The sequence below is a fragment of the Delphinapterus leucas genome, chromosome 1 (assembly GCF_059928025.1).
Source record: "Delphinapterus leucas isolate spDelLeu-1000000601 "Yukka" chromosome 1, BTC_Dleu_Yukka2, whole genome shotgun sequence".
In the NCBI taxonomy this organism is placed as follows: Eukaryota; Metazoa; Chordata; class Mammalia; order Artiodactyla; family Monodontidae; genus Delphinapterus; species Delphinapterus leucas.
Genome location: NC_143129.1, coordinates 185,775,693 through 185,789,068, shown reverse-complemented (window position 1 = coordinate 185,789,068; position 13,376 = coordinate 185,775,693).

Here is a 13,376-nt window from a genome sequence, read left to right as displayed (position 1 = left end):
AATAGTCATTTCTCTTGCTTTCATGGTAGCAATATTCTTTTTATTTATTTATTTTTTGGCTGTGTCATGCAGAGTGTGAGATCTCAGTTCCCCTATCAGGGATCGAACCCACGCCCCATGCATTGGAAGCATGGAGTCTTAACCACTGGATCGCCAAGGAAGTCCCCGTGAATTCGTTTTAAAAGCAGAATTGCTGCTTTTAGAAACAATGTGTTTTTATTTGTAACTGCCCTGCCAAATGTATTGCTACTCCCACTGACTTTCTGAGTTTTACTTAATTAATCAAATAACTTATTGAAAAAAAACCCAATGTGTTTTAAAAATAGGTAGCATGTATATGTTAAAAAAATCAGATAGGGTTTTTGATGAGAAGCCTCCTTCCCACCCCTGTCTCCGGACCCCAGGTCTTTATCTCAGAGGTAACCCCCCGTCACCACTTTCCTGGGTATCACTCCGAAGTGCGCTCGGCATTCACAAGCATTTATAAATGCCCCCCCCCAACATCTTTCTTTTTTAAACAAATGGGATCACCTTGTTCTGCACCTGGATTTTTTCACTTTTTAATATATCTCAACAATTGTTCCATATTGATGCATGGAGGGCAGCCTCATATATCTTCACGGGCATAACCAGCACTGCTGAAACTGTTCTTACCCAAGTACCTGGTGTGGCAGAAATGGCTAGGTGGCAGCAAGGACATGATTTATTTGAAACCTTCAGTTTTATTTGCCTTTCACACCAATTTTCCATTCTGCTTCCTAGTGCATCTGTGCTTATTTTAATATAAAGATCATATTTTGAAACAGTTGCTCTAGAAAGATGGGTTTGTGTATTCAGAGATTTATACACCTCTGCAGGCACGTGTACCCAGTTTAACATGGAAACATGACATCGTGGGACCATCACAGTGATGCTATGAGGCAGGCAGGGCAGGGATTACTAAGCCTTTTCTGAAGATGAGGTGACTGGGGCCCAGCAATGTTGCGTGACCTGCCCCAGGTGAGGGCACAGGCAGGAGGGCACCAGCACCTGAGAACATGTCCCACTGCCTCTCAGGACACAGATGAAAGCTGATAGAAAACCAGGATCTTAAAAGACAAAGTGCACCCGGGTTTACATTGAAGGGATACTTGTATAACGTGTTTTGTTGAGTGTGGGATGAAAGACCTGGGAAATGTAGCCTCAGTTAATATGGCAGGAAATGGGACCAATGCTCTTTTAAGAAGCACCAAAGTGTTGAATGTTAGTGTGAGAATAGCCCATGTAAGTTATGGGCTTAATTGTGCTCCCCTGAAATTCGTTTCCTGAAGTCCTAACGCCGGGTACCTCAGAACGTGATTATATTTGGAGGTAGGGCTTCAAAAAAGGTGATGATGTTAAAATGAGGTCTTTAGGGTGGGCCCTGATTCGATGTAACTGTTGTCCTCATAAGGAGAGGAAATCTGGACACACAAGAGGGACACCGTGAATGCTTGGGTGTAGAGGAAAGTACCGACCTGTCCGTGGTACTTTGTTATCACGGCCTGAGCAGATGGATACAGCATCCATTCAAGGGCTGTCTTCTCCTCTATGTGAATTTCCTGCCTCTGCAACGACTTGGTTCCTTTGGATAGGGCTGGGCTGAGTGTTCACTCACTCACTCATTCATTCATTCAGTATTTACTGCACAGTGTCCTGTACCTGGTCCAATCTTGGTGTCAGGCACACAGCAGTACCTGTGGCAAAGTCCCTGCTATCCTGGAGCTACCATGTCCAAAATGACCCGCTCTCCACTGTCTTCTCCAGGTGAGACACTGCAAACATTTACTAGAGAAAAGGGGGAAAGAAGAGACATTAAAAGTAAATTAAACGATCCAAATCACAAGTTCCAAATGTTTGTTTGTGTGCTTTTGCTTTTAAACATAAGCTTTGCTTATAGATTGCCTCGCTGACATGGACGTGCAAGAAAAAGGAACAGAGGTGGATTCTAATTATGCTTCTCTTCATTATGAAAGTGGTTCAAAATGCCCAGCACAGCCAGTTTGCAGGCTGATGACTTCTGACAGCGCTCAGAGCTATTGATTTCCTTGCCTGCGTTTGTGTGTTTCCAGAGACCACCCAGATTCAGCGAAGAGCCTGGATGCTACCGGCGCTGTTTAGGATCAGATCCCCTCTTGGCAGGGAAGATGAGGGGTGAGACGGAATGACCAGCGTGTGGGTTGGCTTCCCTCTCCATCAGCAGCTCCACCTGCTTCCCCGGTCCTTTATGCTACTGGGTGCCAGAAAGAGCTAGAGAATCTGGCCATGACTCATCTGCCTCCCCAACTTTGCTCTCAGAATGTGCTCTCCGGACTTTTTCAGGCGAGCCTGAGAGGTTCATTGCAGGTACCCATCATTAATGTGCCTTTCACACTTCTTAATTCCCTCTAGAACTTCAACAATCATCACAAACATGGGCAGGGGATTCTTCCCAGAGCAAGGCATTCATCATGACGGTACCCAGACTCCAGTGCAGGAATTACCTCCATTGCCAATGGGAAGAGGGAGCCAACAGGTATTTTTAAAGAGGCTCTATCCACTGGAGGATCGAAAAGAAAATATCCTCTTTAAGCATTTAGTCGCACACATCAAAGGAAACAACAGTTTCAATCTTCATTTGCATCGTAGAGGCATTAGATGTGGTCCAGTTACACTGAGCTCCGCTTGAAAAGGCAGAAGTGCCAGTACTTTTCAAGCCTTGACGGAGACAGAGAGAAAATGCAGCCAGGCAAATAATATATCACCCTGCCAAGGCATTTTCCATTTTTAAAAGGACAGAACAATTTTACATTATTTCTGGAGCCTCTTTGCAGCAAATATCCCTTGACATTTGTTCCAGAGCCCTGTCCAACCAGCCTAAAAGCACTGGCTGGTCCCAGCCTGCCGCTCCCGTGTGCTGGGGCCCGCACTCTGACTTTTGGTCTTGAAGCACCAGATGTGAGAAGGACAAGAGGGCCCGTTGTTTTTAGAAGCACAGGCAGATGGAGGCTGGCTCTGCAGAAGGGGCCAATTAAGACACCACCCTGGTGGAAAGAACATGGTGTTTCGGGTCACTTGAAGATGCCCAATGAAAAATCAACACTCAGGTTTCGAGCCACAGGGGTGAAAACGCCAAGGAGGGTTTGGGATTTTCAGTGAATTCCCTAGAAGGCCCAAGGGGACTCAGAGATTAAAAACAATGAAGTGTGCTTGCATTTGATGGTGGGGCCTCTTGGGAAAGCAGAAAACGGTCACTAGTTCTGCAATCATTAGTACAAATGACTTCTAGTTATAGGGTGACAAATGAACACATTTTCCCAGATCTGGAGAATCAAGGTTGGGCTGTTTGGTTAAAATTTCCCAAACTCAGGTGGTCTCAGGTCGACACCTGGCCAAGTGTGAGGTCTTCTGTTAGAAGGCAAACCCTGGTTTTATTGTTTCTAATCCTCAGCCCTGGCTGGCCCGAAAAATCTCAGGATGCTGAATGATTAATTCCAACCTGCCCTAGAAAACGTTAGTCAGCTGGTAAAAGGAAATAGCCCAACGTGAAGGCAAGAAGAGCAAATTGATTTTATCTGTGAGTGATTATGCTTGACAAGATGAGAAAAGAAAGAAAGCTTTTGTCACTGAAGAAAACTGTGCTTTGAGAAATCTTTGCACAAGTCTTAAGGCTCTGCGTTACACAGTTTGAATTAAAATGGAAATAATCCCAGCCCCCCTTTCTCTCCAAATAAGCAGCAGAGAAACAAAACTTAATTTTCCCACGTTGACTGCAGCAGAGTTTTGGAAATCAGATCAGGAGTTCCACATCTACTCCGGAGCGGCACTTTCATTAACTAGCGGATATTCTCTTTAAAGAAACCTATTACTGAATTGCTATTTACTACTAAAATGTTCATTTTCCTTTAAGTACCGTCACGCATGCAGGCTGATTCTTTGTGGGTGGGACAGAGAGGCAGATGGGTCTCTCCTCCAATAAAAACGAAGAGCCAGTTTTCCTTCTGAAAGGGGAAAAGATCAGGCCAAAATTATTCTTCTGATTTCACATTTATCTCGTACTCACAGCATCTGTCTGCTTAGAATTTGAAAGAATGAGTCGTAGGAAGGAAAACAAAATGTTTTGACTCAACCTATGATTCCAATTTTACTGCTTTTTTTCACCAATTAAAAACAAAATTAACCTTTTTTTAAAAATTCCAAACTCTTTTTATATTTTCAGCATTTTTCTCTTCTATATCCACATGGCTAACCCCCTCACCTCTTTCGAGTCTTGGTAGAAATGTCAATTTCTTTTTTCTTTTTTTTTTTTTTTTTTTTGCGGTACGCGGGCCTCTCACTGTTGTGGCCTCTCCCGTTGCGGAGCACAGGCTCCGGACGCGCAGGCTCAGCGGCCATGGCTCACGGGCCCAGCCGCTCCGCGGCATGTGGGATCTTCCCGGACCGGGGCACGAACCCGTGTCCCCTGCATCGGCAGGCAGACTCTCAACCACTGTGCCACCAGGGAAGCCCTGAATTTATTTCTTTATTATGTTTATTGTCTCCTGAAAATAAGCACCAAGAGACCTGGGATCTGGGTTTTGTTCAGTGATGTACTCTAATTTCACAGAAGGGTGCCTGTCCCTTAGTAGATGCTCCATAAATGCCGAATGATGCAGCCACTATGGAGAACAGTATGGAGGTTCCTCAAATAACTAAAAATAGAGCTACCATATGATCCAGCAATCCCACTACTGGGCATATATCCAGACAAAACTATAACTCAAAAAGGTACATGCACCCCTATGTTCATAGCAGCACTATCTATAATAACCAAGACGTGGAAGCAACCTAAATGTCCATTGACAGATGAATGGATAAAGCAGATGTGGTACACACACACACACACACACACACACACACACACACACACACAGTGGAATATTACTCAGCCATAAAAAAGAATGAAATCATGCCATTTGCAGCAACATGGATGGAACTAGAGATGATCATACTAAGTGAAGTAAGTCAGACAGAGAAAGACAAATACCATATGATATCACTTACATGTGGAATCTAAAATATGACACGAATGAACTTATCTACAAAACAGAAACAGACTCACAGACATAGAGAACAGACTTGTGGTTGCCAAGGGCGGGGGAGGCATGGGGGAGGGATGGAGTGGGAGTCTGGGGTCAGCAGATGCAAATCATCATACAGAGAATGCATAAAAAACAAGGTCCTTGCGTATAGCACAGGGAACTATATTCGGTATCCTGTGATAAACCAAAATGGAAAAGAATATGAAAAAGAATATATGTATGTATAAGTGAATCACTTTGTGGTACAGCAGAAAGTAACACAACATTGTAAATCAACTCTACTTCTTTCTTTTAAAAAATTTATTTATTTTGGCTGCACTGGGTCCCAGTTGCGGAACGTGGGATCTTAGTTGAGGCATGTGGACTTAGTTGCAACATGCGTGTGGGATCTAGTTCCCCAACCAGTGATCAAACCCAGGCCCCCTGCATTGGGAGCACAGAGTCCCACCCACTGGACCACCAGGGAAGTCCCTCAACTATACTTCAATAAAATAAATTTTAAAAATGCTGAATGAGAATGTCCGGAAAAATTTGCCTGTGGTTTGGAAATGAAGAGCATCCTTTCAGCACAGTGTTGGGTATCGCCTAGTGGACCCTCTGGGGAGGAGCTGATTCTCCAGGAACAAGCACCTTTAACTCTTTTCTATGCACTCAGCAGAAGTAGAAACCTGAGAGTAATGCAAATGATTCTTGCCCATGGATGTAATTAATTTTTGTCCTACAGGAAAGATAACCCCAAATATGACACTTTATTGCCCTGTAGGATGTGAATGAACTTTGCGTCTTTTAGCAAGCATTCTTCCTTGTCCATGAATATACATACCTGTGTTCTTCAAATTCTCCTTTGAACCGGTTTCAACGCCTTACTAGTTCCCTCATTAATTAAAGAGCTAAAGAAAATTCTCCATACATATTCACTTTATTTCATGGTTTTAAAAATTTTTTGAAAATTATCATTGAGTAAAAGAGTGAATTACACTCCCTCCCCTAGGAAACCTTATCATGTTCCATAGTTGTAGATGCCATTGAATGCTGGTTACTCATCAATTTTGTATCTCTTAGCCACAACCTCTCTGGGCCTCAGACACATATATCCAGTTGTCTTCTTGATATCTCCACTTGGATATGTAATAGACATTTCAGAATTTAAAAGTCCTAAATGGAATTCTTATCCTTAACTTGCTCTGTCCCTGTCTTTAAGTGGCAACACTATTAACTCAGCTGCTCAGGCAAAATTCTAAGAGTGAAACCTCGGCCCAAAGCATTTCTTTCTTAAATAATTCACTTCCAGTTCATCAGCAAAAGCTGGGCAATATCTCTACCTTCAGTACATATTCCAAATCCACGTACCTCTTAGGACGTCCACTTTGGTCTAAGACCTGCGGCTGGTTTTTGTAAAGTTCTTTTGGGACATAGGCATACCTATTTATTTCCATATTGTCCATGGTTGCTTTTGCACTGCAATGGCAGTTGTGACAGTTGAGTAGTTGTGACAGAGGCCATAGGGTCTGCAGAGCTTAAATATTTACTACCTGGTCCTTTACCGAAAAAAATTTGCCCCGCCCTGGTATGTTGGACTGAATGATGGCCCCCAAAGATATCAGGTCATGATCCCCGGAACCTGTAACTGTGACCTTATTTGGAAAAAGAGTCTTTGCAGATGTGATCAAGTTAAGGGTCTTGAGATGAGGCAGATGATCCAGGATTACCTGGGTGGTCTCTAAATGCCATCACAAGCGTCCTTATTAGAGAGACGCAGAGGGAGATTTGGAACACACACACACAGGAGAGGGCAATGTGAAGATGGGGCAGAGAGAGATTTGATGCTGGCCTCAAAGATGGGCGTGGTGGCCACAAGCCGAGGACGGTTGGCAGCCACTAGAAGCTGGAAGAGGCAAAGAACGGTTATTCCCTGGAGCCTCCGGAGAGAGCACAGCACTGCCAACACCTTGATTTTGGCTCAGTGAAACTGACTTTTGGACCTCTGGCCTCCAGAATTGTGAGAGAAGAAACTTAACGTTGTTTGAAGCCACTAAGGTAACTTGTTACTGCTGCCACAGGAAACGAATGCACCTTGTTTAAGCCACCATCAAGTCTTGATGACTGCAAGAGTCTCCCAACAAGTCTCTCTGCTTCCTTTCTTGCTCCGTTGTAGGATATTCTGCACATCATGGCAGGGGGATCCTTTTACAGCACCGCTGAGATAATACTCTCAGCTCAATACCCTCCATCAGCTTTCTGGGACCGTGGAATTCAAAGTCCTGTGTGAACTGGCGTTAGATTCCTCTTTGGATTCTTGTTCCAGAGCTCCTTCTGAGTGGTTTCATCACAGTTCCTACAACACCCCAAGTGTGCATCTGTCCCAGGGTTTTTGCACTTGCTGTTCCCTCTGCCCAGAATATTCCTCCCCCACATAACTGCCTGGCTCTCCTCAATTCCTTCAGGCCTGAGACCTCACCTTATCTAAAGTAGCACCTTCATCCCTCCACCCTCTCCTTCTATGTTTTTTCCCAGCATTTATCCTTCTCTAACCTGCGATCATACATTTGCTTGTTTATCACGTCTCTCCCACTTCCATATCGGCTCCAGGAGAGCAGGATTTTTGTCTGTTTTGTTCACTGTTGTATCCCCAGCACCTAGAACCAGTATCTGGTACATGGGAGGCACCCAATAAATATTTGTTGGATGAATGTACATGGCAAAAATATTTAAACCATATCAAATGAAGAGTAAGCCTTATTTTTTTTTCTGTTCCACCCTCAAAGGCAACTACAGGCAATACTTTCTTGTTATTCTTCCAGAAACTTTTTCTGTATATACAAGAATATCTATATATGCAATGAACGTTGTATCTATACATACACAAGAATAGTACACATTATAACCTGTGCCTTTCTTTTTTTTTCAGTGACACATTTAAACTGAAGAACCTTCCATAACAGCACACATTGATTTACCCCCAACTTTTTAACGGCTGTGTAATATGCCACAGATTAATACACAAAGAAAAATACATTGCTCACTTCGTTTGAAAAACAGAAAAGCTAATGACAAGGAAATGCCTCTGAGTCTACACCTTTTTTATTTTCTAGGGTAGATAGCATCGGTCTGATTCTTCTTGGGCACTGGCTTCTCAGTGACTGTCAAAGAAAACTTGATAGTCTTTGACAGAGTGGCAGCTTTTCCCTTCAGGTGTTTTGACAGGTCATTTTACTTGCAGCAACTAAACAAAGTTTCCCTGGGAGACCGAGAGTCGACATAAATTACATTGGAACGTGTTGCAGCAAATAAGCGAGAAAACAGAGAAAACAAACATGTGAGCCCTCCACATGGTCTCACCAGTCTTCAGTGGTAGCTGGGGGTGACTTCAGCAAACTTACCATCCCCCTCAGCCTCCTGGAAGCACCCCGGATAAACAGACAATGGATGTGCAAGCTGGGCCCCGCTGTGCATATGCTGAAGTCCCCGTGTCCCCTCCCTCCAATCACACTGCTCTCCCCAAGTCCTTGTTCTATAGAGATTTTGGGGCTCCACTGATGTCTCTCTGGGTGCCAGGAATCAGAGGTGGCATTCTGGTCTCCTAGATCTGTTTTTTCTTTTTCTTTTTTTGGCCAGAGGTATTTTTATTTTATGTAATAAATACATATATAGTGTTAACAAAGTTCAAGGCATTATTCTAAGTTCTTAACAAAGATCAACTAATTCTTCCAACAATTGTCTGAGGCTGGTACTGTTATTATCTCCATTTTCTGGTTAGGAAATCTGAGAGGTGAAGGAACTTGCTGGAAGTCACACAGCTGGTGAACAAGAGTCATGATGTGAACCCAGGCAGTCTAGTTCCCGAGTCCACTGTCTTGCTGGTCTCCTAGATCTGTTAACTTTGGAAGTCATGAAGCGCCCATCCGAACCAGCAAAGCCCCATCTCTTTAGCACTTTCCCTCTTTAGAAAAAAAAAAAAAGGCATTTCTTTGGTCCTGAGTTTGGATTGAATAAAAGGAACTATCCGGCTCTCAGACCAGAAGACTCAAGAAGGAGGGGAAAGACTCCAGTTTTAAAGGGAAAGTCTAGAAAAAACTGGGTTGACTCTTTATTAGGGTATGGAGGTGAGATACATTCTATCAAAGGTGTTTAGCTGTAACTCCAGGGAGGGTCCCTGGAGAGCGGGTGCACTCAGGTATGTTGTATGCAATAGTTGGGTGATGTGGAAAGATTTTATGATTGTTTAAACAACATCTCCTTTTCTACTGAAGTAGAGTTGATTTACGATGTTGTGTTAATTTCTGCTGTACAGGAAAGTGACTCAGTTATACATACACATACATTTCTTTTTTCAGATTCTTTTCCATTGTGGTTCATCACAGGATATTGAATGCAGCTCCCTCTGCTATACAGTAGGACCTGTTGTTTATCCATTCTATATATAATAGTTTGCACCTGCTAATTCCAAATTCCCATTCCATCTCATCCTCACCCCTCCTCCCCCTGGGCAACCACAAGTCTGTTCTCTATGTCTGTGAATCTGTTTCTGTTTCCTAGGTACATTCATTTGTGTCATATTGTAGATTCCACATATAAGTGATATCATATATTTGTCTTTCTCTTTCTCACTTATTTCCCTTAGTATGATCATCTCTAGTTCCATCCATGTTGCAGTAAATGGCATTATTTCATTCTTTTTCATGGCTGAGTAGTATTCTATTAAAAAACATCTCTTGAAACTCCTATTGCGATGGATAATGTGCTGTTCTAGTATTTTTTAAAATTATTATTTTTTAAAAGTTTTTTTTGATGTGTACCATTTTTAAAGTCTTTATTGAGTTTGTTACAATATTACTTCTGTTCTATGTTTTTTTGTTTTTTGGCCTCAAGGCATGTGGGATCTTAGCTCCCCAACCAGGGATCAAACCCGCACCCCCTGCACCGGAAGGCGAAGTCTTAACCACTGAACCGCCAGGGAAGTCCCTGTTCTGGCTTGTAATATTAAAAGGAAAACAAAACAGCCATTAGTGGTGTGGTTGGTCCTTAGACTACTGTCCATTCTGCCTTACTACACTTCAGTAAATACTGAACAAGGGAAACGACTTATTCATTTCAAAATTTCAGCAGATTACTGGTCTGCAAATCGGGCCTTTTATGTTCAAATTATATTTCAAGTGAGCTGAAATTCAGGTCTACTAGGCGTAGATCTCCTTATATTTGGGGTATCAGACGAGTCTTTACTCTTGTATAGTGATGGTAGATATTCCGAGGTTGCAATGGTTGCCAGAATTGCTGAACGGACATGGGGGGAGGAGGGAAGATGAGTGTTTGCAGGATAGGGAAAACAAGGAATATTAGTGAAAGGTTTGTTCTCAGAAGCTCACAAGTTTTCATTATTTTTTATCTTGTAAAGGTGAGGGGACAAAGGATCTCTCTGTATTATTTCCTACAATGGCATGCAAATCTACAGTGATCTCGAAATTTAAAAAATTACTTAAAGGAAAGGCATGGGGAGAAACTTATTGGAAGCAGGACTTTTGGATATCATCATTACCTTTCTAAGCTAAGGAAGGCATAAATAGAATAATTCTTTCTTTCTTGACCTGTGTTGGTGAGTTTTCCTTTTAGGAGTCTTTAAGCTCTCAAATGGGTTCAGTTCAGTCCTTGCTTTCGTCTCTCAACCCAGTAACATGGAGCTTCGGTACCTTGAGTTTAAGGAAGCAAGTCCAAGCACTTTTATTATTATCATCAGCAGTAATAATAGTCACTTTAATTACTTCAGAAAGCTGACCAGGAAACAAAGCTCTTTTACAAATATTTTTGAGGTAAAAAGTAACCATTTAATATTCCCACTATTTACCTATGTCCATCTGGTCCTGGACAGTAACATTCTTTCCTTGAAGAACATTACGGCCAAAATGGCCAAGGATTCAAAGGATGGAATGGGGCGTCCAGCACATCTTCTGACTCCTCTGCTTTCCAACTGGGCTCTTTTAGCAACTCAGGTCACTTCCCTTACTGGAAGTACCCACCTCTTGGTTACCCTCCCAAGCAAAGGCAAACACCAGCTGTTATGAACTGAATGTTTGTGTTTCCCCCCAAATTCATGTGTTGAAACCCTACCTGCCATGTGATGGTATTAGGAGGTGGGGCCTTCAGGAGGTGATTAGATTAAATGAGGCCATGGGGGATGGGGTGTGCCATGATGGGGTTAGTGTCCTTTTAAGAGTCATGAGACAGTTTGCTCTCTGCTCCCTGATCTCCGACTTCCAGCCTCCAGAACTGGGGGGAGTAAATTTCTGTTGCTATAAGCCACCCAATCCTTGGTACTTTGTTACAGTCTCCGGAATGGTCTAGGACGCCAGCCAGCCAGTCCACCCAAAAACATCTCATTCTCCAGCCCAGAGGCTTTCAAACTCATTGGTCTCAGGATACATTTACTACACTCATAAAAATAATTGAGGACTCCAAAGAGCTTTTGTTTTGTTTATCTGTTGTGTATGGGCTGTATAGAAATACAAAAAAAATTTATTAGTTCATTAAAAATAGAAACCCATTACATGTTAACATACATCATATTTTTTATAACTACATTTTTCAAAACAAAAAAAGTTAGTGATAAGAGCAGCACTGTTTGGCTGCACTTGAGGCCCAGGTGATATTCATTACCTTCTCCTGTGTCGCCACTGCACCTTGACCTGCTGCTGTTCACATCTGTTCACCCTGCTAGGCTGTGAGCTCCTTGGAGGGAGACACTCAATTTTATTCAACCTTACATCCTCAGGATCTAACAGAGTCTGGTCTCCAGTACACACTGGATAACATTATTTTTAAATTTAAGTATATGTTTTAATTATAAAAACAGCATAGCTATATTATATGAAATAGAGACAATAAGAGAAACCACTCACAATATCCCAAATATCATTTCTTGGGTGTATTTTATATCAGTCTTTTTACAAAATGCAGTTTTTTCTACCTGGAATCACATCATATGTAACAAATGAATGCCATAATTTTGAAAACTTCTTTCCCCCCACCTAGCAACGGGTAAACTTTTCTTTCTGTGTCTAATGTCTGTGACTACCATGATGTTCTATTGTGTAGATACAACACAGTTTAGTTATTAAACATCCAGCATTAGCACAATTTTTTTTTTGTTGTAATAAATACAGTGATTCTGTGAAGAATACCTTCACACATATAGCTTTTTGGCATTTAGTGTTATTTCCTTAGAATAGATTCCCAGAAGTAAGATTACTGGGTCAAGAGATGCAGACTTTTTATGGCTTTTAATACATAGTGTAAAATTGCTTTTCAAAAGGGTTACATTAATTTTCAATGCCACCAGCACTTTTAAGAATATGTTTCACCACACAGATCGTCAACATAGGTGGTATTAAGAATGCTAATTGATAAAATATTGTATCCTAGTTGTTAAAATTTTGCATTTTTTGACCCTCATAAAATGAAAGTTTGTTGAAGAATTAGTGTATAATACAAAACATTCTTTTGGGACATCTTTACTTCTTCTGAAAAACTTAAGAAATTTTCAGTTGTGAAGACGAGAAAAAGAACACATGTTTTTAGGACTGGCACAAAATTCACTTTGACAATCAATCTTGGTGCCAAAATACTCAAACGAGGACCTTTCGCTGCTGCTGCTAGCTGTCATCCACGGGAAGCAAAGGACAAAACAAAATGTAAAGGACTGAAAGGTTCTCACTGCAAACCGTACAAGATTCACACAGAGCGGTTGGAGCTCTGCTTCTCATTCAACTTTTCTTCCTTTTCTTAAAACTTGGAGATTTCAGCCCTCTCCTTTGTTTCCGGTCTTACCTGCCCACGTGCACAATTCCTGAATTTCTCTGGGAGGGGGCATTTTCATCTTTGCCATCTCATCTGGCTTTAGCCTTGTCTGTACAGTGTGTGCTGGTTTACTAGATGTGGACGGATTTCCAGAGAAGCTGCAGCGGTGTTTCTGTTCCCCCCCAGGGTGGATCCTAACCCGCTTCTGAGCTCTCTCCCCGCGACTGAAACCCAGCTGTCTCCCCACCTCGCACAGGGCGTGAGTGAGGTGGACGCCGAAATATTTGATCGGAAAAGCCACGAATGTGAGCCCAGGACCGAAGCAAACTTGGCCTGCCTCGCCCACCGAGCACGCTCGCCGAGGCTTAACGTTTCTATAAGACTCTGCTCAGCGGCCTCATCCTGGGACAGGCATCTATGAGTCATCGGCTCTGCGGGTCACATGGCCAACGTGACCAAAATAAAGTTTCAGTATTTTAAGCCTCTAGAAAAGGGGACAACGGAGCACAC